This window comes from Pholcus phalangioides, unplaced genomic scaffold (genome assembly GCF_987345545.1).
Source record: "Pholcus phalangioides strain wild (caught in Gottingen) unplaced genomic scaffold, Ppha-v1.0 ptg000011l_1, whole genome shotgun sequence".
Taxonomy (NCBI): domain Eukaryota; kingdom Metazoa; phylum Arthropoda; class Arachnida; order Araneae; family Pholcidae; genus Pholcus; species Pholcus phalangioides.
The window spans coordinates 39008509-39033694 of NW_028301604.1; the positions used below are offsets into that span (position 1 = coordinate 39008509).

Below are 25186 nucleotides of genomic sequence, written 5' to 3' on the forward strand. Positions count from 1 at the left end.
ATCGCTTATCCGCGGCTCCCCAGAGCAGTTTAACAGTCTCTTCGGAAAACCTTTTCAGGTGCCGCGGCACACAGTTCGATAACCCCTGCATTTCCCTGTATTTGTATCACTTTCTGTTTTCAATGTAAGCTTCCCCAATATTCTGAAACCAATTTACTCAAATGACCCGCAACGTTACTGTGTGGTATTGGTTGTCAATTTAAATGATATCGGGGAACTTGAAACGCGAATTCAACTAAATTATCAACAATCCAATCCAATCATTGATTAAAAACTGTAAAATACATACGATAGAACTATTCGATTTCAGAATACGCATTAGCATGGTTTTAAAGAATTGATGATCATAACCATCATTAATTGATGATTAAACCCATTTTCCCCCACTTTATTTCGGTTTATAATAGAATTTCACAGTTCTATGTAAATATTATGAGGAGGGGGCCCAAGGCATCTGTTCCAGGGAGATTTTTAATTCATTACCTTCAAAAAACATTTTAAATTTACAGAAATTGGAAAAATATAGTACGTAAAGGTATTTTCTATCAATATTTTAATTTATTCAAAAAAATAATTCTAATTTTTGTTTGTATTGGGCAGGGCCGTCTTTAGAGCATCATGGGCCGCAGGGCCAAGCGATTTTTTTGAGATTCCCACTTGGCAAATTTTCGAAAATTTTAACTGGTTCTCATTTTTGTGAGGCCCCCAGGCCGTGCCCAGGTGGGCCCATGCATTAAGACGGCACTGGTCTTGGGGCAGACACGGGACCCCTATACCCTCTCCTGCATAGGTTTGTTACATTTTACTGTAGTGAAAATTTTACCACTACTACAAAAGTAGGTTGAAGAACGGGTTATCGCTAAAATCCAATAGATTCGAAAAAAACGGGACACCCTACTTCAAAAAGGACGTATGGTCAGGCGAAAATATATGTAAATGTTATGGTCTGTACTTCTCTGTACAGACCATACTCGCCATGACTCGCATACTTTGAGCAACACCAATCATTTCGGACTTCCGGCGTCCCTGTATGCTGCGAAAGATCGCAGGAAATGTTCTGCAAAGTTGAAAGAACTTGGCTATTGCAGAGGATGTTTTGCAAGAAAGCCATGTTACGGGCGCACACGGGGAACGGGGAAAAAAAAGCTAGGACCCAGTTGGTCACGTGATCGTCGTTTCTGCTCGGAGTGCCATAGCCCTCTCTTTCTCGTTAGCCCCGGTTAAGACGCCTTCATATACAAGCGGAACCATCAGGTATTCTGGTCCTCGCTGAGGTCCTACAGGGTTGCTGCACTTAATCGTCGCTTCGGAAATGGCCGCCAAGCAGACTTAAAAAAAAAGGATCGCGTCGGAGACTTGACATGGCAACCTAACAGAATTCCCCGCGCTGAAAATGTGGGGACAAATGCATATGAGAAATTAAATTTGAGGAAAAAATTATAAATTTCAGCGATCGAATTTTCTGTGGGAAATAGAATATATGGTTACTAATAATTTCATAAAATTACTAGTTTAGCCACGAGTGGAATTCGTTACAGTTCGTGCGCGATTACGATGTAAACTTCAATTACACACTAATAATTTATAGCAATAATATATTCATACTTACTTTTGAACTTAATTTTTTTTCCTGTTTTAGCATACATAAATATTTAAGGTGAAAAAAGGGGGGGGGTGAAGTTCATTCCCCAGATCCCCTTAATTTTAGGTTCGGCATAAAAAAAACATTTATTTATAGAAATGACAATTAAGATTAATGTTTCTAAAGTTATTTCCTTCATGTAAACACCCAGAAGAAAGGGATTTCATAAATGAACACTACTGACTCTGAATATTGTATATATAATTTATTACAAAAATCAATAATTTTAGAATGTTTGATCATTTCATTTGAATTTTCTTTAAATGCTAAATAGCAGACACAGGTTCAATAATTTCAATTTATGAGCTCAATGAGTGAATAAATGTATTGAATAAAAAAATATGCACACACATAATTAATGTACATCACTTATGAAAGCAAGACTTCACAAATATCATATTTGTAACACTACACCCGTTTTTACACCATATAATGAAATACCACCCTACTTTAGAGGATTTAGCCAGTAAATTTTGAATTACAGAAAAATCTTTAATAACAGATCAGGAAATTTGGAATTTTCTTGCAGGCAGTTACTGACACGAATATGAATGATATGTAGTGCTTTGCTCCAAACTGTGTGACCCAACAGCAATTCACCTGGAAAAAAAAAATTAAAATTATTCAGATCAAGCAATTATTTCTGGTAAGAATCCAGTGTGTTCATGGGGGTTTGAATTATGTGCAACACAAGATATACATGACACTGTGTTGAGCTTCCATAAGCGTAAGTTACTACAGAATTTCTTCAGCACTAATTATTTGGTGAAGGAATGCAGAATGATTCCTGGTAGGAATCTACAATGATCATGGGTGTTTCAATCATATGTAACGCAAGAGCATCTAAAAAACTTTAAACATGGTGTCAACTCGTAACCAGAGAGTAAATTTTGCAATATAGTCTTTTTATACCCCTTCTAAATTCGCAATACCTGCCTGGGAGTCTTTTCATTTAGTTGAAGAAAAACTTACTTACACAGGGTTCAACAAATCTCCAATGCTAAGTCTATATGATGCCTATAAAATCTATATTGGTACTTAAAATTTTCTTTGTGATAACTAAATTGGAGTCTATTTTCTGATTTTTAACAGTTGTCTTTTAACATAGAAAAATGATAGAAAGTACCGAAAAAAGTAAAAAAAAATATTTAGGACTTTTCTTGAGCTTAACATCATCTTTGGCTCCTGAGAACTGGGTTGGCGCCTAAAATTTTTTTCGATTTGTCAATCCCTGACCGGTGTATCGACAGTTCCGCACGGTGCATTTCCACACATGGGGAATTTGGGGACGATTCCGCACAGCCCATTCCCGCACTTGCGAAAACAAAGGTCCTTCTTGTCTCTCTTTTTCTTTTTTTATTCCTGTCTCTTCCTCTTTTCTTCACTACCATAAATGGCCTGAAGTTATAAGAGGGGTTGTATCCTCATGAAATTGTGCCACTGAAATAATCTTTGACTCGCGCTTTTTCAACTAATTTCTCATAATTTAAATATATAAATAAAAGAAAACAATCTTTAATAGGTGGATACATCATTATTGTATATGTTAAAATATATATTCACTTTATTTTTTACCGTAGATCAGAACAACAGAAAAAACTCCAAATCACAACGTTTCCTTCTGAGGCTTGCACAGTAGGCGCAGTAAAATATCTTACCTTTTTTTTTCCTACGCAATGTACTACATGAAATTGATTCTTCAATAAATTCTTCAATAGGCAAAAGGGTGTAGGTGAATAATCGCCCCCTCCCCTTGTTCACTATATAATCCCCCCCTTTTCCGTTCTTTATTGGCTTACCGCAATATCCATAGCATGTTTTCAAATTTGACACATGGACACATTTCTCTTCAAATCGAGATGAGTTCTATTTGTACCTCTAAAACTGAAAATTTCACTGATATTTTAGGGGTTTTGATTTGTTTGCAAAATTTTTACAATAGACTCCGGCGGTGTGCTAGTCCAGCCGGTCCAGTAATCCGGCGTTTTTACGAGTGGTTTCTTCGTGCACAGATGAGGAAATCATGTCACTGCATGTCTTTGCAAAGAATTTTATGTTATTTAAATGGATTTTTTCAATTAACTTTCGGTATTCGGGTGATTTCGGTAATCCGGCACACTCCGGTTCGATATGTGTCGGATTAGCAAGAGTACTGTATTTCAATCCACAATATACAGGAAATATCTGCAAAAGTTCGAAATACATCCATTAACGAAACTTGAAAGGTTCGATAGTCGAAGACGTTGCCGCGTCACAAAGGATCGAGAACTCTTGAGCACCATGACGCTCGCGTGCAAAAGATTGTAGATGGCTGCTGTACAGACAGTGTCGCACGCTTGTCACCATCACGTTTGTTGTAGATTTATAGTATTTGCTAGTGACAAAGGCCGAAATGGTCTTCAAAGCTTCAAGAACTTTTTCGCAGATGGGACTTTTAAAAGTTGTAGTAAGCAGTTTTATCAGTTGTATACGATTCATGCAGACATAAGTAGGAATGATGAAGAAGTCACAATAGTTCCTATAGTTTTTGCTTTGCTTGAAAAAAAAAACCGGAGGATTCTTATGCAAAACTGTTTACTGTTTTAAAAGAAGCCAGATGGAATCCTCAGTCAGTGACTGTAGATTTTGAAATTGCATCAATAAAGGCTCTAGAAAGACTCTTCCCACTAACCAAAATTTTCGGATGCAATTTCCATTTCAACCAATGTCTATGGCGGCACGTACAGTCCTTAGGGCTCGTAAATTATTACAAGAGCAATGATGAAGTAAGATTACATGTGCGTATGTGTGCAGCATTAGCACATCTACCATTGGAAGATGTAGATAACGGGTGCCTATCCATCCAGGAAAACTCTCCTACAAACCCGAAATTGCAAGAATTTTATGATTACTTTGTAAAAGAGTGGTTCGAAAATTTGGTGTTGAAAACAATATTTGGAATTGTAATAAAAGAAAACACAGAACAAACAACGCCTTAGAAGGATGGCATAAGAGATTCAATTCCATTATGGCTAAACCAAATCCAAATATCAGAATACTGATCCTGGGTATGAAAGAGGAATCTAAATACAGTGACTTCTACATGAGTCGAGCAGAGGTGGATTTAGAGGGCAAAAAAGATGCGCAAGGTACGCTAAACTGGACAGACGTATTTCACACATTCTGCTTAATTATGCAAGCACGAAAGATATCAAAAAATGTTTGGAGTCTCTAGCTTACATTGCAAAATTGGAGTAAACTTTTGCAACAGAAGTTTAGTATGTGTTTTAACATGTATAACCGGGAAATAAAAAAAATATTCAAAGAAAAAATGATCACAATACTTCATAGCTAATTAGATTTTATTAACCATGTTTCTCTTTTTCAACCGAAATGTTCATGCTTTTTCATTATAGCACAGAATTATTTTTGAATTAATAAATGAAATTTATTGTATATATAAATTTTTTTCCTTAATTGTAAAATAATTATAAAAATAAAAATTATTTTTATTTCCATAATAAAAAAACACAATATTTATATATATTGTGTTTTTTTTCTTTCTTTCTTAATAAACTATATTTTCTACGTAAAAAAAATATTTTGCAGGCAAATTCACGCGCGTGCGCGCGGTTATTATTTAATAATTATTTCTCACTTGGAGCTCCGCTTTTTTTTCCTGCATCATGTAAATGTGCTTTTGAAAAATTTTAAAACAAGGTTTTTTCAGACAAGAAAGTAAAAATTTTGCATTTCACACTATTTTCAATTATAATATTTATGTTGAGGATTCAAATTAATTTTACACGCTAAATCAATAAGTGTGATAAATTTTAGGACGTACACCTCCGAACGATTTTTTCCGGAGGAAATGGGCGGAGGGACAAAACTTCATTTGCAGAAAGAAAAGCGTTCAAATATTTTGTAAACAATGATGATTCTTTCAGATTTCAAATCGGTAAATTATTGATTTATTTTATGAGTTTATCCTGATGTCCTAAAATGTGTATTCAACGTGACTGGTGTCCAGTTAGACGACAAGCTATTTTAGGAAGATTTGTTTTTCATGTGGCCTATCTCTCTCTCTCCTGCCAACGACTGAGGCATCGTGTGGGCTGGATCAAAGAAAGCATAATGATTAACACACACGTATACAACGTATTATATCTAATATTCATACACAGGTTACGGTAAAAGTGAAAAATTCGGTAATTATATAAACATACAAAGGCCACGACAGGCAAATTGCCCGAAGAGATGGCTGAAAACATTATGCCCATAAAAAATATGGATGTCAAATATAACTAAAATACCCAATATAAAAGCATATGTCACCAAAAAAAAATTAATAATACTGTATATAATACACTGCCCACATAAAAAGATTATGGTTGTCTTATTTAAGTATGAATAGCTTCTCGATCTATCCCACTATGTCTATCGGATTAGGGGTTAAAAGCGGACGAGACATATGCGGACATGTCGGAAATCGGGACATATGCGGACATTTTATGTTTACCAATAATCAAACGTTACTGGCGAGTAATTCTGGCGATTTTTAAGGTACGTTCTCTGGTCGCGATCGGGTCAAAATCGGACATTTTATGTAAACCGATAATTTAACACTTATTGGCGAATGATTCTGGCGATTTTTCGAGCTACATTTTCTAAATGTGTTGAACGGGGGGGGGGGGGGGAGAATAAGTTCCTGGAAAGTTTGAAGAAGAATCAATATATGTCGGCTGCCGACCCCATGGGAGATTGTACTATGAAGAATAATGAATTGACTGAGAGCTGGGAGGATGATTAGAGTCAATTGTCTCGCCTTGTTTTCTTCTGAGAAACGTCGTTTTCTAACATTGCCGTCCGTACCTCCAAATACGACTCTTATCCAGCCCATGGATAAAAAAGTAATTTTAAAACTTTGAGAGAAGGTTTAAATCAAAGGACTTTTAAGAAGGTGTTTTGCAATAATCTCTGCCTCAGAATTAACAATCGCTGACTTCTGCAAACATAATTTAATACACTACATTCCCCTTAATTTTTATTCATGAAGCTTTGCAAAAAGTGACTTACACAGCGACGCCGTTATCAGACACGGGGCCATCTCAAAAATTTCGAGGCATCAAAAATGTTTAGGACACCCTTAGCCCCGATTTTATATATTTTGTGGGGGGGGGGGGATCATCAGCTATTATTTCAGAATATGTAGGAATGCTGAGAAATATCCTAACAAAAAATTTTAAATACGCAATAAAATGTAAATAAAAAAAATTAATGATAATTCAGTACTTAAAGGTAGTTTCAAAGTAATGAGAGGAAACAATATTCCAGAAACTGATGAAAATTTCAGAATTGAGGAATTAAAAATAACTAAAAATGGATCCAACACCAATGAAAATTCAGAATTAATTACAAAAATAATAGAATTGATTTTTTTTAGAATGAACGGAAGAAAAAAATTCTAGAATTGATGAAAATTCGGAATTAATGCAAGAAATAATTTAAGAATTGATGGAAGCCTCCAATAAGTTACCGTGAGTGCGGGCCCGGTGCAACCGCACCTGCCTCACACCTCTAAGGGTGGCTCTAGACTTACAGAACCATAAATGCCGTTTGGGACGTATTATAGCCAGATTGCTTCTCAGGCAGAAATTTCGAGTGCTTTGACACGTACACTGCTAGACACTAATTTTATTGAAAAATAATTTTTGGTGATTTCAGGGTAATTTTGAGTGCTGATTCTGTGTGTGAATCTGGCATTATTTTTTTTCAAACGCTCTAATTTTTAACATAAAGTGAAAACTAAATTTCAGTAGTACTACATAAGCAGCACACAAATCGCATTTAAATCTGCGAGCAGTTTACATCACTAGAAAGCTTGAATCAATGGAATAAATCAATTTAATTATGAAAAGTAATCAATTTAATTATGAAAAGTAATCAATTTAATTATGAAAAGTAATCAATTTAATTATGAAAAGTAATCAATTTAATTATGAAAAGTAATCAATTTAATTATGAAAAGTAATCAATTTAATTATGAAAAGTAATCAATTTAATTATGAAAAGTAATCAATTTAATTATGAAAAGTAATCAATTTAGTCATGAAAATCAATACATAAATCGGAAGATAAGTCAATACTGATGATACTAAGGGCCGGACTTGGGCAAGTGTGAAGGTTGGCCGCAACCGGGGCGTTAAATGTTAGGGGCCGCAAAAACGTGATGAAAGAAAATACTTTGATTGCATTTTAATTTAAAAACTTCGTTTTCAACAAAGCGAATGCATTTAAACCTCGCTACAACGATACTCAATATAACGATAAATTACTCTATAACGATATTTTTTCAAGCCTTGTTTGAAAATGCCTATACTCTAATGTTAAATTGTTACCTCTCGACATAACGATATATAATCCCTACATAATCTACAGCGACATTTTTTCTTGGTCTGCAGAGTCGTTGTATCGAGGTTTCGCTGTAGCTTAAAATTTTGTCTAAAATCTTTAAAATTCAGACATCGAACCCTATTCCTCTTGCCTAGGGTTTTCACAGAACCCCTTCCTTCAAGTCAAGTAAAGGATGGAGGTGGATCTAGTGCTCCGGACGATGGGTTGCTAAATTCTTCTTTTAAAATTTAATAAATTACACAAGGCATACATAATGCATACTTGCCCGGCTGAAAGAGTATGAAGTTGAGATCCTGGGTAGGTAATCGGTTCAATTTCCCCGACAGCTCTCCAACCTTTAAATGCCTGGAAACAGCGGGCAATATCGTTTAAATTTATTGTCGAATAATTTTTTTCTATTACCATGAAATAGTAGTTTGATGTTCATTCTGCCTATGTAAACCTGACGTGCTCCAGGGTGTTCATGGTTACTCAGGGATTAGGAAACTCCGTTTTCGAGGGCCACAAAATGCTTCAGCCCGTCCTTGATAATAAAATAATGCGTATTTGTAAATCAATAAATGCACATCTTTAAAAACACTCCACTCAATTATCAGATTTCAATATGCAGGCAATGCACGTCACACGAAACTTGTGGTACATTTATGTTCAGAATAAAAGTAAAACAATATATGTATGTATAATATACATTATACATATCGTGTATACATTTATATATCGTATAATATATGGAATGAGAATAAGGGAATATATTTAGGATATCAGAATAGATCAATGCAGTAATGATATGCTCTATAATGTTGCATTTTGTCCACTAAAATGAACACAAAATGATATTAAATTAATTCAAGGAGAAGTACTTGCATGATTTTCTGTTATGGGTTTTAAATGTCTTTCATAGGAGGCTTCGGTAGAGTAATCAGCCATCATACGCGAAGCTCGAGCTTGCCTTGATACTTCTGTTCCATTACTTTCATATCTTGATGAAACCGCCTCTCTCGTCATTAAAATGACTCAGATTGTCTGTGAAATTGGACCAAGTAACTAAGAAGAAAATGCGCCTTTGTGCTCATATTAACAGTCTATTTTTCAAACGTTTGAAAATTTTTAAATTCAAATTGCAAATTAATCGTATTTTACTGAAATTCTTCATCGTTCTCTGCTTTGTCAAAAAATTCTCAACAACCGATACGAAACATGATCAAACTGAAGATCGACCGGATTGGACGGATATTGATTAATATCCGTCAAAAATGCTGAGAATTTCGAATCTTTAAGAAATTTATGAATTTGAGAACCATCAAAAATCCCTGCTCACAGCTTTTCATTGTTCAGTCCAGGAAACGTTTTACAAATTAATTGGAAGCACTCGCCACTTTATTTATTGAGTAACTTTATCAAATTGCTTCACTAAGCCGAGTTTTATATGAAGTGTTGTTGGGAGATGTATTTTGTTTATGAACCGCTGGCTCTCTAAAAATATTTTCTTTGTTGTCCCAGTAAGAGGTTCATCAGCTCAAGATCATGACAAATAACGAATGTCTGATGATGTGATATACGTAAATTTTGCGCATAAAATTTCGAAATTTCGCAAAAATAAAATTTTCTAAATTGGAGATTTTGCATTTATTCGCAAAAATGAACAAAACTAACGATACATTTTTCCTTCAGGTTCCATTTTGAAGCGAAGTAATAAAGTACTTAATTAAAAGCTAATATTTCAGTAGTCTCTCTCCATATCTCCTTCAATAGTACTTCCCTCTGTGAGTAGTAACGGCGTTGTAGGTACATAATACAGTCGACTCTCAGTTTACGAAGTTAATTCGTTCCTGAGGTAGGTTGGCAAACCGAAACACATTTCCTCATAGGAATTAATGTAAAAATAGATTCATTCGTTTCTAAGACCCCCGAAGATTCCTACAGTGTCAATTTTTACTTTTTCACGCTCAAGTGAATAACTCGAAACCTATTGAAATAATCATACTGACACTAAAAACACTTTTTTCCAGAGAAAATCCAGACTTTACGAGAAAACGGGCATATATGCTATACATGGGCAAAGCTGTACCCATGTCTAGTCTGATTAATTTCATCTATTAATCTCAGTGTCAAAGCTCTCGAAATTTCTGCCTGCAAAGCAATCTGGCTACCTTGCGTTCCAAACCGAATTCATTTTATAAGTCACTTGCTGCCAAACTTCATCAATAAGTTCTATGAGCAATGTGGGACATTAAAATGATGTTTCTAGAAATCAGATAGTAGTAATTATATATGTGTCAGAGGTTATTGCAAAACGTGCTTCAAAAATTTCTTTGATGAAAACCGTCCCAAAATTTGAAATGACATGCTGATCTATGAGCTGGATAAAAGGAGTCGAATTCGGAAGAATGTATTAGAAAAAATCGAAATGCGGCCGTAGACACTACAATTTCTCCATTATCATTTCGAATTTAGTCAAATATTTTCCTGCTTGCGTGTTCGTAAACCGAATCCATTTTTGTTGTTGGTAATCCGAATTTTACGCAAACCGAGACGTTCGTAAACCGAAGGTTGACTGTATCAGCATTCTTGCTATTAGCGACGAAGAACTATTACGAAGACTTTGAATAACTGCCTTTGCAAAGTAGGTAGTAGAATTTCATGTGCATGGCCATCAACAGAAGGCTTTTAGATGACTACTGAAAGTAGCATGATTCTATTTATCAATGACTTCATACCATGCCATAACGTTGCAAAAAATATTATCTTGGAAAAGCTTTTTTCCAAAGTACAAAATTTGGGTGCAAAGTTGATGTAAGTGTTGTCACGGCGTCAGATAGGCCCAGCATAAAACTACTGTATATGCAGCAGAGGTTAATTTGTTGCGTCGAATATCGTGTAAAAAATAAATGTATTTAAACTCTTCTGCTGCTGTCAAACCTTTTTCTGTCTTTTCGAAAAAAATGGCTCTGACTTTTGCGTTCATGAGAAAATTAACTTGATGCGCAAAACGTGCGCGAATGGATATATAGTTTGGTCCTTCTGTAAATAGACAGAACTCATAAACGGAAGACAACTGAACTCTTAATTCACGAGTTAGAATTCAAAAGCATTTTGCTCAGCAAAATCACGACCTATTTTCGCTTAAAATTGTAAATCTTCGAAATTTTGAGGAAAAGTTATAAAAATCAAAATTTTCGTATTTATTCATCTACATCGGCTAATTTCACTTTTATCGCATTTATTCCGTAAATATGAAAATTACGCTTCCTTAATGATATGAATGCAATAATATTGAGAATAAGTTAGGAAAATAAATAAAAAAACACAAAAGTAAAAATTTGCCGCAAAAAATAGTGATTACAGACTGCATTGGAATGTTGAGAATATATACTATCTCAAAACTAGTCATTTCGTCAAAACCAACACCAGTTTTGGAATCAGCAGCCCACTAAAACCTTTACCCTAAAACCGTTGAAGTTTCTTTGGTAAACCGATTTTTGTTTTGAGCAGTGTTATAAAGGATATTTTAACACTTCTAACGAAATTGGACATTCCCTGTGTCTGCCCCAGTCTGGCTGTCTCTCTCTGAGGGAATTCGCGCGTTTTTAGTTTATTCAAAGTTCTTTATGACTTTTTTTCAAAAACGCTATAGGCGGGATCCGAATTGGAAAAAAACCGAGACTGCCATGTAAAACCAACAGATCTATCCACCCTATTTTGTAGGTTAACTATCATTCTCCTTCGACGAAGAAAAAGTTTACCCCCCCCCCCCGCACTCATGAGAAAATCTTACGTACACTTCTGAATGGAATTCACTGCACACACAATGTACTTACAGTTCCCGTTTGAACTAGACTGGGACAGAAGGAGTCTTCTTCTGAACTGGGGTCTTCGGTGTACCTATACTGATTAGCTAAAATTTTTCACAAGCATCTTTATAGTTAATTTACTGTGCTATCAAACAAAAAATATGGTATTCATATATCTGCAAACAATGTCAGTCTCTCTTATAAAGATTTCATGGGTCTTCGCAGTCCTAATCTGTAACGAATTAAGTTATTGAATTAATAACAAAGCAGGGGAGATTGTGTCTGAATAGGCAGGTCCAAAGAAGAGAAACTAAAAAATTGTTGTTTTAATGTAATTATTATACAGTATGTCATCAAATGGAAGTAAGTTCCTTATAGCCGTTAACTGTTCATGTTTCAAATGCCGCTACACAAGTAGAACGCGGATGGGGCTCCAGCTTTGTGACCCAGGATAAACGTAGTATTTTCTTAACATTTTTTATTATATTTACCTTTAAATCAATGTAGCCCCCCCCCTCTCGAGAGTCGTTTTCTATCGTTTTTCGGTAATCCGAGTCAGTGCTGTGGGTTCTGAGCACCCATGGTAATTTTTGGCATGCATCCAACACCTGCAGAATCGATCAGAAAGCAAATTTATTTGTTTAAAACAAAGATGAGTACCTACTGGTTCGAAACACTTCCGAAACTCCTGATCTTAGTCCTTGGTAATTTGAGGTAGTCTCGGTGCCACTCACCCCAGATTTTCCACCAGTGGCCCCAGTAATTTTTCTCGAACGGTTGAATATAAGCAAAGGGTGTCCGGCCTCCTCCTCCGGTCCATACCCCTCTGGAGCATTTGAAATAAATTTCTTAGTAAATGTAGTTATTCGTGCTCTTTACCCATTTTCGGACAAGTGTAACTAATTATTGTTCATCAATAAGAGCTGCAATGTGGATCAAGTTATCAAGCATAATCAAGAACAATAAAAAATCCTGGACCACAAAACGGGTAAGTTTATTTAAACGTGGGACGTATAGTATAACTAAAATTCAATGTCAATCGTTTGAATTTACAAATAATTTTATTTTCAACTAAAAACACCAATTTTATTTATGATTGTGTTGAATTTTAAGAAAATACATATTCGGCGTCCGAGTATTCGGTTATTCGCTCAAATCACTATTCGTCCTATCCTTAATAAGACAGTAATAGAATTTCAATTCTGAATCAATTAAGCATGAAGATCGCATGTATCTAATTGATATCTATCATTTCGATTCATTATGCTCAACTCAAAGATTTTTTAATAGACCACCTATTATATGCAAATGCATAAATATTATATAATACAGTGGATCCCGCTTATAACGTTTTCCAAAAAACTGTCATGGAAAACGTTGTAAGCGAGAACCGCTTTAAATGGGAAATCTTAATGAGAATTACAGTCGATCCTGCTTATATAGTTTTCCCGCTTAGTACGACTTATTCTGGTGTTTCCAACTCACTAATTCGCTCTAAGATTTTCCATTTAAAGCATTTCCCCGCCTACAATGTTTTTGTGACAGGTTTTTTGAAAAATGTTATAAGCGGGATCCACTGTACTTAGAGTTGAGACCACAGAAATAAGTCGTACTAAGCGGGAACGTTAAAAACGGGATTGACTGTAATCGGAATAAGTGTGTGTGTGGCATAGTTTTAGATCACTTCATTAGAATAAAATCTTTTTTTAATGTTTCTGTCGAACTAGTTCACATGTTTTCTATATTATCATATTTCTATCCACGTGAGGCATCTGTGAATTGCCGTGATTTTTATTGATTAAATTTAGTTCAGTTGATGTAGTTATTTTTCTTTTCCCACGATATATCTTGCATGTACGATCAATCGATATCGTTTATGTATATGATCGTATAAGTGCTCATTAATTTATGTATGATTTTACTAATTTTCCCTCTTATGAAACAATCAACTCCGTTTCGTTTGACAATGCCGTAGTCCACGTACTGTGCTGATAATACTCAGGCGACATTAGTTGTAGAGACCCTTCCTAGAATAGAAATCCCTCGGGATAAGGACTTATGATCACCTCCGCGCCGAGCCCGATAATAATAATAATAGTTCTACTGAAGCTATATATTTATTATTATAGTGTTGGTTATGTCGGCGTTTTTTTTTTTTTTTACGTGTAGCAATCCATCACTTGTCAGTGGTTTAACCCTTAACACACTAAGCGGGGTCTTCGAAGGACCCCAGAGTGGCATTTCTAGCGATCCTGCTTTAACTATAAGAACAATTGTTTTCTTAATTTTTGTATGTGTCCCGCACCACCTTATGATAAAAAATATTTATTGGATTTATAGAATATTCTACAAAAAAAATAATTAAAAATTAAAAATGCGCTTGGGGTCCCTGGAAGACCCCGCTTAGTATTCTACGTTACAAATGTGAAAAGATTTAATTCTTGTTTAAATCATAGAAAATGAACATTTTAGCGACCCTTTCAATGACCCTTCCTGATTGGAAATTTTGAAAAATGTCTCGCCGACAACTTTCCGATGATGATATTGTTCACTTGCTAGAAGAGTGTGACCTCAGTGGCCCGGAAGACATTTTGAGCGACTCTGATGAAGAATTCATTCCACAAGAAGATGAGTCAGAATCTGAAGACAACGTTGAAGTGAATTCTGAAGAAAGTGACATTGCTAGCGACAATTCTGATGCTGATTCTAATGGAGATGAATTAGTTGCAAAATCAGGAAGAAAGTGGACAAGTTCAGTCCCTCCCGTGACTCGTCGTCGCAAACATAACATTGTCAGAAGGTGTCTTGGTCCAACGAGAGCAACTAATTTTGCAACTAACATGTCCGAAGTGTTCAACATGTTCCTTGATGACCAAATTGTAGATACTATATGCACCTTCACTAATGCTGAAGCGTCACGTGTTGTTCATAACTTCAACGTGAATGCTTCTCTGAACAGAATGAGAATTTGGTTAGATGTAGATCCTGTGGAAATAAGAGCGTTTTTTGGTGTGTTACTGATTGCTGGTGCTCTTCGGTGCCGAAAAGAAAGCATTTCTGAAATGTGGACAACAGATGAAAAAATTCGTCGTGCAGTTTTTACTGCTGCTATGCCACGGGACAGATTTGTGCACATCCTTCAGTTTATCAGGTTTGACGATAAATCGACACGTGACCAACGAAAGGCAAATGATAAACTTGCAGCTATTCGTGATGTTTGGGATTCATTTGTAGAAAACTGCAAGAAGCTTTTCGAACCATTTGAAGATATTACAATAGATGAACAACTAGTTGCATTTCGTGGCAGATGTCCAATTAGGCAGTACATGAAATCTAAACCAGCAAAATATGGGATCAAAGTCTGGGCAGCTGCGGACGTGAAGACGTCATATTTATACAATATGCAAGTCTACACTGGAAAGCTTCCAGGAAACCTGCCAGAAAAAAACTTAGCACACCGCGTAGTACGTGACTTGACGAAACCATTCTTTGGATCTGGAAGAGGTGTGACTACTGACAATTTTTTCACGTCTGTGCAAACTGCAGAATTTTTGCTGCAGAAAAACGTTACTATGACAGGAACACTGAGAGTAAAAAAGCCAGATATTCCTGTAATGATGGAAACTGCAAAATATAGAGACCTTCTTTCATCAATATTTATCTTCTCAGAAGGAGTAGCAGTGATCAGCTACGTCCCAAAGAAAAACAAAACAGTTCGTGTCCTTTCCACTCAATTTATTGATGATTCAGTATCCAATGAAAGTCATAAGAAGCCCAACATGATACTTGAATATAACCGTACCAAAGGCGGGGTAGACAATGCAGACAAGTTGATAAGAGAATATACGTGTGCCAGACGTACCTCAAGATGGCCTCTGAGACTTTTCATGAGCATTCTTGATATTGGAGCCCTAAATGCTTTCATCATTTGGATGTCGAAAAACATAGACTGGAACAGAGGCTTGAAAAATCGCAGATATCGATTTCTATTGGAAATTGGTGAGGAACTTACACTGCCAAACATTCATCGGAGAGCAAACAATCCAAATGGTCTCCATCTTCCTGTTGTCAGAGCCATTGAAGCTGTGGGAGTAAATGTTACGGGCAACACCACAGCTAAATGCGCATCATCAACATCACAGCAGCATCAGATCCGGAAGAGAGGAAGATGTGCTTATTGCCCCAGAAACATAGACAGGAAAGTAAATATTGTCTGCAGTAAATGCAAGTGTTTCGTATGCGAAATTCACAGAAAGACCTGCACAACTGTGACCTGTGCTAAGGGCTGCAGCACTACATGATTCTTTACGATATACAACTAGTTTTATATTAAATTTTTACTGTCTACAACGTACTGTCGAAATAAATAACATATTTAATTCTAAAAGTGCTTGTATCACTGAAATATACTTTCAGAAATCTAAAAAACCTAATTTAAGTAATATACCGCAAAAAAATTGATTAATAAAAGAAAAAAAATTGGGGTCCTTGAAGGACCCCAGCTTAGTAAACAACGTTGATAAAAAAGCTCAGTGTGTTAAGGGTTAAAGAGGACGGGGTTTTTTTTACTTGTTCTGGCGACTGGTAGACGACTCACGTCTTTCATTGTTCAAATTTCATCAAAAGTTTCTCTGCATGTCTTTATAATGTCCATCAAAGAGAAAATCGCCACTTAGCAGCTTGGTAGAAAAATTAGGGATAAACCGCCAACATCGCCGGCTCGGCAAAATTTGTCCGATTTTGACCCGGCTTCTTGTTGTATCCATTTTGTCGCCATTTAACAGGTTGGAGAGATAAATGGGAGATACAGCGCCAACATCGAGGGCGCGGCAAAATTTGTCCGATTTTGACCTTATTTCCATGTTATCCGCATATGTCCCGTCCGATTTTGACTCGCTACCGTCTATCGTATTTCCTTTGTGTTAGAATTCACAACCCCGGAGGTAAGCTATTTCATTGACAGCCCTACTAGAGAAAAACTCCCTGTGTCACCACACAATCTGGAATATTTTCTTAATAAACGATATTGCGTCCCTTTGTCGAAGCAGTTGATTGATGGTGTATTAATAACTCAAAATCCATCCTATCCATCCCAATGAAAATTTTATATAAACACTTTGATTACATACTCCCACCAACTGCGTTTCTCCAACGTAAACACATTCAAGAAATTAAGTTTTTTTTTCATAGCTCAAGCCTTGTGTGCCAACAAGGGCACGCACAGCACTTCTCTGCACGCCATCAACCAAGTCTATGTCTCTCTGTAGGTATAGTGTCCAAAACCTTACGGCATACTCCAGTGCACGACGAAATAAGACTCAGAAAAGCGGAAGAATGACTCTAGGAGAACGCGAAGAGACCTTTTTATAAATGCAAATTCTGATCCATTATGCTTAACCATTTTGGTTAGTTTAATAGATTCTGTTCATATACCAAGACTTCGTCACATTTATCGGTGATTATGTATGTTCTCCAGTTCGTAAGGTCGTATTGGTAAATACAATAAATCGTCAACAAATTAATTGAATTTACCAAAAATTATGCATTCGATCGGGAATGCTGGTTTTATTTGTACGCAATTATGTGTGTGAAGAAAATCTGTCGACACTTATTTTAATTTAGTAATTTTAGTTAATAAACAGGTTAAATGAAAACAAGAGAAGTGATAATTTTTTTTACATTTATCAAATATACAGACTTCAATTAGGAATTATGAATAACCGCCGGTAAAATGATAAACACATTAAAATTCATTCAATTTACCGAGGCTATCAGTGATTATGCATAATCACAACTTTAGCAACTTCCCGTAACATTTATGGGTAAAAAATAGTTTGGAGTGAAATATTCCAAAAAAAAATCGACATTCTCTCGAGTGATAAAAAAAAATCGTTGAAGTAAATTACACTAATGTAATGTGGATACAGCCCCTATACAACTCCTGTCTACTTCAGGAAAGCAATAAAAGAAAGTAGGGGTAAAGAAAAAAAAAGAAGATACTTGGGAAGGGGCTTGATTGTGCGGAAATGTGTACAAAATCTCCCCTATGCGGAAATGCACCGTGCGGATCTGCCGCCAGACCCCCTGACCTACATCTTTTTTATTTATACTTCCATTTCGTATATGTGTACCATAAAGTCCATAGTGTACTTTTCAGTTACATTACCAGCTTATTGTTTCAATTATATTTCCTAAATAATTATTTGTTTCTTGTTCAATAAAATTATCCTTCAATTAATCACAATAGAAATAAATGACATGAATAGAGTTTTCTTTTAACGTAACCCAGTTTATGCGATGGTAAAGGAAAACATATCAACAATGGGAATATATTGAGCATACAAGAAAGATTGAATTTGCGTGCATGCAACAGTTCATATTTCCAGTGAACATCATTAGTGTGATTACAATCTGGACAATGAATATAAAACCACTTTCATGAAACGGGGGAATACATATTTACATGTAGTATTGTTATATGTGATTAAATGGGAAAATTCACGAGTTCTGATGTTGTGGTAATGGACATCAGAAATAAGTGCCCACCAGTAAATGAGAGAAACCTGATTTTCACGTTTTTCTTGCCATCATAATAATGTGTTATGTACTTGTACGTCTGCATAATGAGATTTGTTGTTGACAGTTGTCGAAAACTTTCCCGATTTCTAAATCTTTTACACACAGTGGACACCTTAATGTTTATTTTCTGAAATAATTGTATTCATGTTTTTTGTATTACACTTACCATGATATACCAAAATGTCACTATTAAGAAAAACCCAATAACATTGAGCATGCTTTTTTTTTAACCACAAAGTCAAAAATTAACAAATCAACGATTATAATGCCAGCTAACTTTTTTTTTCTTCTCAGCTTTCTTATATCAGTTTATAATTCCCCTCAAATTTTACTCACAGAACATATCAAATGTAAAATACAGGCTGCAAAATAAATTAAGTGAATTTTTGCTTCATTATTTCTCACATCTGCGCCTTTTTTTAACTTGCTGTGTGTTGAGCATTTGAAATTACATTCTTCTCTAAGTATTAAATGGCAAATTAAAGAAAGAAAACATGCTGACAATATTAAAAACTGATAATATTTTTGAGCATTGGGTTGTTTTCATGTATCTATGGTTTTGAAGAAGAAAAAATTGCAAAATTCATACTTCACAATCTTTGAATGCATTTTTTGCGAAATGTCAATTTTTGCCATTGCACACACGATAACAAAAAAATGGTTAGACCAATCATTATGAAATTTTCTGCACTTACTAAACTAACTTAGGGCTATAGAAGGAACTAGAATCTTTGAGATTCATGAGAAATTAAAAAATTTTAATAAAGTATAAAATTTGAAAATTTGAAATAAAAAATAAAAAAAGTACTTTCCTTCATAATTTTTCTTAGAACTCCTAGTTCATTGAAATTCCCCATTCATATCCTTTAGAAGGAAGCACAAGCCATTGGTCTAAGTAAAAATTACTCCTGCAATCATGTGTGCAAAACACCTATGTTTTTGCGGAGGCAAAATTTAACGTTCAAGTTTTTTGCTTTAAAACTCATAGTGTGTATGAAAAACTTAAAAGCATTTTCCACGCAAGATAATGATACAAGCTAAACATATGATGCATTTTAAAACATTATCATTAAACTAATTCTAAATTAATTTGGAGAGTAATCACTGCATATGCCTTGCATGAAATCCTGTGTCCCCTTGAGGATATGAACCGCACTAAACGAAGCAGTTAATTGTTCATTTTCTGGCTTTATAATAAAGAGAACAGAGAAAATAAGGTTATTCGAACACATTACATACCAAATTATTGCTCAGGACTTTTTCCTTTGGGAAAGAGCGTAAATCATCCCAAGATGGTCTCTGGGCTGTCAGTGGTCATGTCTTTGTCTGCACAGAAATTTTGGAAGGCCTATATTCTTTTTCTGTTGAGGAGAGAGGTTTTGGAGGATTGGGAACCTGGAACTATGGGGCACAGCAGTTTGTTCAACTTCTTCCAGCCATCTTGCCTTTTGAGCTCAAATAGGCTTTCTTTAAAATGTACCTGATTTGAAAAAATGAATAAAAAAATGACTGTTTTAAATCAAGTTGAAAAAAAAAACAATGTCAAACAAGAAAAAGTTCATATCGCTTAACATGTACGAATAAATATACAGTAGACTATATAGTAAATTCTATGACATATATTTCTAATTGCTTCCTATTGTACAGCTCTTTATCAACTGAAATACAGCCAAACCTCCTTTTAAGAGACGTCTCTTTTAAATGCAAAAAATATCTCTGCGCCAGTTCTTTGGAATAAAAATTTCAGTAATTTACCTCTGAACAATGGACACGTATACAAGTTTTAATAGTTATTTTCAAATGATTATTTGGAGTAAAAGTGATAAGAAATTGTCTGAAGCTGTTTCAGAATAAAGCATTTGAATTTCAATTGAACACTAACAACGTGAATACATTAAATACCCATTAAACAGCATATATTTACCTGTAATCTAACAAGTGATATAAGCACCTTTCCTCCATCACCACCACACAAAAAAACAGCATAAACTTTAACCCTTCCCAAATTGTGGCATTGTCTCGAAGTGAAGATTAAGAGTAGAATGAATGAGCTTTGAAACATTTTGTACATTTATAAAAAAAAAAAAAAAAAAATGAACTTGAAAATAAAGTTGTGGTGAGTAATCCCTATCTAACATTGACGGGGTGGGGGGGGGGGGAGATCCTTTTAATTATTTTCCTGGACTAATGTTTGGGAGATTATGACTGATAACAATGAAAATCATATCTCATATTGAGGCTCCACTGTACTTAATTTGGCTATATACAGGGTGATTATAAAAAAACTATCCCGACATATGGGCCCCTAACTATCATACCATTCACAGAAACTGAATGAAATTTTGGCATAAGGTATTTTGAGGTATGCGCTCAAGAATGATATGGAAAACAACAGTGTCACTCTAACAGTTACGGTTACAGTGAGAAAATTTCGAAAATATCAAATGGCAACACCAAGTTTTTTGTATTGGAATGTGATCTCCATTGTGAAAAACCCTAAATAGCGTTCGAACGACAACTGTAGCATGAAAATCACCGGCGGTAGATAGGCTAAAAGTGAGGACAACCAATAAGGACAGAGAAGCAGCATAAAATAAAGCATTTCACTGTGTTTCACAAATTTTCCACATGACCTTGTGGAGGACTAATCAGGCTGGGATCTCAGCCGAAGAAACGGTGTGACGAATGAAACGAACATTAATGCTCTGGTGCACGGCAAAGTCCTTTTTACTTTTTCCTTGCCTAGCTCCGGGGATTTTCGTGCTACAGGTGCCATTCCAACGCTATTTAGTGTTTTACAGTATGGAGATCGCATTCCAATACAAAAAACTTGGTGATGCCATTTGATATTTTCGAAATTTTCTCACTGTAACCGTAACTGTTAGAGTGACACTGTTGTTTTCCATATCATTCTTGAGCGCATACCTCAAAATACCTTATGCCAAAATTTCATTCAGTTTCTGTGAATGGTATGATAGTTAGGGGCCCATATGTCGGGATAGTTTTTTTATAATCACCCCGTATATAGAGCCCCTTAAAATATCTTTGATAAATGGTCCCTTAACTTTGCTCAGTACTGTAACACTAATTAACGATTGCCAACGAACACATAATTTTGTTGCTTATTGTAAAAAAAAACAAAATAATACGGACAGAAATGAAAATAAACTGAAAAAGTTTTTTACTATATATTACATTTATTTTTAATTCCACGGAATGCTCTCAATATACAAGCGATAAGTCGCCAAATCGGAAAAGCTCACTTGAGTGATCAAGCAAGATTGCGGGGCTGACCAATTAATTCGATTTCGACTTGTTTTGTTAATTAAAAATCTCAAAATTTATAAACTATTTACGATTTAAACGCATAATAAAATAACTTACGAATCTTTCTCTGAAACAGCGATAGGTCGTTACTAAGTAGCGATAACTCGCCAAACTAGGAATCAAAAACGTAAGCAATCATAAATGTTTCAGAGTTAACTTACGAATTAACGAATTAGAGTTAACTACGAATAAATTCAGGATTCAACTAATTCTGTTCGTTAAAAATCCTCTACTTACGCATCTTTTCTCCAAAATCAAACGGAATGGAAAAACCAGAAAATTATTGCGCATATTAAAATAACCGTAACTCATGAAATTATGACGCCAAAGATCGTCTGCTATTTTCCACTGATTTTTGTACTTTCATTAATACCATTTAGTTCTAAAATAGAACTAAATGGTATTTGTAATAATTAACAACATTGTTACAAATATGTATCATAAACATGATTGTAAAAATTTTTTTATTTTAAATAATTAAAATTTCACTTACTTCGCATAGGGAAGCTCCGTTTCCGTGAGGAACTTGGCGGTCTAATGCACAGTTCACGATTCTTGCATTGGTCTTTATAAAACTCTAGAAATCCTTTTTTTATCCGAATTTTGACATTCTGGAGCCGAAAATCACGGAATTTTTGCTGTAATTTCGAAAAAAAATTGACAAAAATGATTCAGAAACACTAATAATATTAAAGAAAAGGAAGACGTTCTAAGGATCCTACGGTAATATAACATTGAGCAGCGCGCTACCGAGGGTCAAAATGGCGCATGCGCCAGCCTGTGTATTTAGGAGTTCTAGCCCCGGTTCGTTATGACTGACGTCATGCTTTCCCATTTTTTTCTTATCTATAGCCATTTGTTTCAGGTTAACTTTGCAGTGAAGAGAAAGGTAGAGAGTGTATTCCTTCGCCGCAAAATATAGTTCGGAGGTACATCGGAGGTTTCTCTGATGATCATTTATATAGAATATTTCAATTTTTTTTATGATTTCGAAAAAGATACTGAAAAAATACAGTTTTGAACCAATGTATATTCGTTTAGAATTTTTAAATTAGAAAAAATATTGGTTACCATTATCAAAAATCCATGGCGAGCTGAAGAACACTTTGGCGCGATTTCCAAGAAATTTTCCCCGCCAATATCACTGTCGTGCTTTTTTTTTGGTTGCACAATATATATATATATATATATATATATATATATATATATATTATATCGTCATTTTGTTGAATTTTCCAATAGATACAATTTTTCATTCAGTTTTGCATGTAGTTATAGGCCTACACACCCAGACGAATATATATATATATACATATATATATATATATTCAATCAGTTTTTTTTTTCGCCCGAAAATAGCCTCCAACGAATTCAGATATTTACTCATTGATTACAGGAAGTGTCCCTCTTTCACGACAGCGCCGATACCGTTGTGAGAGGCTCTCTTTATGGGTGTAGGTTACGGTTCCAGGCGCCCCCCCCCCCTTCTTTTAAAATTATCTATTTCTTGCCGTGTTCGTAGGATAGGGGTGGTTTCTGAATTCCAATAGCCGATAGCGGAGGGTGTTGACATAAGTAATGTCTCTTTTGCACCGACACCCAACACGCCATCTTCTCCCCCATAGCAGAGGCCCAGATGCCCCTTCGGTGTCTCTCCAGATAAATATAAATAAGCAAGAGAGAGAGAGAGACCCACAATGGTTTAGGCTTGCAGTGTATTTTTTCCTTCTGTGACAGTTGTATCTTTCTTTTCACCAGAGATAGAAACACGCTAAAACGTTCTCCGTTCTTTTTGGCAATAATGCATAATGCACGTTATTGAAAAGGAAGGAATTTTGGATTGCAGATGGCCTGATGGAACACATGTTGGAGCAACAATTAATAAGTAATAGAGAATCCGATAGTTCTACAACTTCAAGTGAGGATTCCATAAAATGGGAATCCGTAAAAAATGACTAAAACTGTAGTGATAACAAATGTCATCGACGTATATGCGTTCGGGTGGGTGAGCGACGGAAATTTCGGCAAGAAAAGTGAGTAAAAGAATTCTAAATTTTTCCGTATCATTTTTATTATTATTATTTGGGGCTATTCCCAAATTCAAACGTGAAAACCGGGTTAATAGGAGTTACTAAGATACTTTTCAATTTTAAAAAAAAATGATTTTTTTGTTTTTCAAAAACCGCACTTTAATTTCTGAAAGTATCGACGATGGTTTTTTTTCATTAGCTAATTGTTACTAACTGACTGCAATTTTTTCTACAAGCATTACGTTATACGTAAAAAATATTTTTTTTCTGCGAGATTGGCGAGAATCAGTCATACCTTACCGAGGCCGCGCATCGATACATAGGTTAAGAGGCTTTCGTTGTCATAGCAAAGAGTGATGCGTTCCCTCGTAGCTTCCTCTTCACTGCAAAGTTAACTTGAAACGAAATAGATATAGCAATAGTTATTCGTTTCAGTCGCCTTTTTTCTCATCGTGCTCAAAGAAAACGGAAAAAAAAGAAAACGAGAGAGGCGATGTTTTTCTTTCTTTTTTCTTCAACTACGGATTTCCTTGTATCTCAAGCGCAGGCATTATCCAGATATATCACATTCACACATTTGATAATTGAATTGCAGTAAGTTGAAGCAAAAGAAAGCGATATCAGGAGCAGCAGGCGGTGGATGACTTTATTTCATGGTGAATGTAGTAAAAGTGAATTACATAACGTACATATCTCGATAAAGGATAGCTGTGAAAGTGTAGGCGTACGAGAGGCAGGCGGATAATTAATTGTGATTGGCTAAAAGGGGCAGCTGCATCTTGGAGAGGTATGCATCGGAGAGGAGCAAGGTTACGTGCTCTGTGCGATCAAGATAAATATCGTCGTGCCCTGTGCGACCAAATCCTTTTCTATTGTTCACCTCCACAACAAGGGTCCATCCCTCATGTCGTGGTATTATAATTGAATTGCTATTCTATTTCTGTAATCCATCTACTACAGAGATTATGTAACATTTAGTTTAGTATGTGATGGAAAGCAAAAAAAAAATATTTTTTTTTAAATTTATTTAAAAAAATCGTTTTTATAATTTTTTATACCGTTCAAATCGTATAAACTAATTTAGTTCATCGAGACGAGAACTTGAATATCCATCTTGAGAGTAACATTATACAGTCATCCCGCCTATAGCGTCAGTTTTTTTTGGTCCTTCTTCAGATATTATTTTGATAACTTAGGGTTCTCGCACACCAAAAAGTTCCTGTGGAGAACATAATATTTAAAATTCAGCCCATCACATCGTTTGGCAAGCTGTTTTCTCACTAGACTCCAAAGACAGTTGCGGTAGTGTAAAAACTGAGTAAAAAATAGGTCGAAAATTTATTATTCGTTTATATTTAAAATATGATCATATTTGACGATTTCGATGAGAAGATGACTAGTTCAGTGTTTCACAAATACTTTCG

General features: G+C 35.3%; 1 protein-coding gene and 1 long non-coding RNA gene across 2 annotated transcripts in view; one reads left to right on the plus strand and one right to left on the minus strand.

The window, feature by feature from the left end:
- The window catches only part of sev (receptor protein-tyrosine kinase sevenless), a 1896734-nt gene that overhangs the window by 90764 nt on the left and 1780784 nt on the right, over positions 1–25186 (plus strand). The gene's annotated exons all lie outside the window — the stretch shown is intronic.
- On the minus strand, positions 1951–20425 carry LOC149080418 (uncharacterized). The gene is made up of 3 exons (XR_016193506.1): positions 20330–20425; positions 19645–19885; positions 1951–2242 (listed from the first exon to the last, which is right to left on the minus strand). It is a non-coding gene; the product is annotated as an uncharacterized LOC149080418 (long non-coding RNA).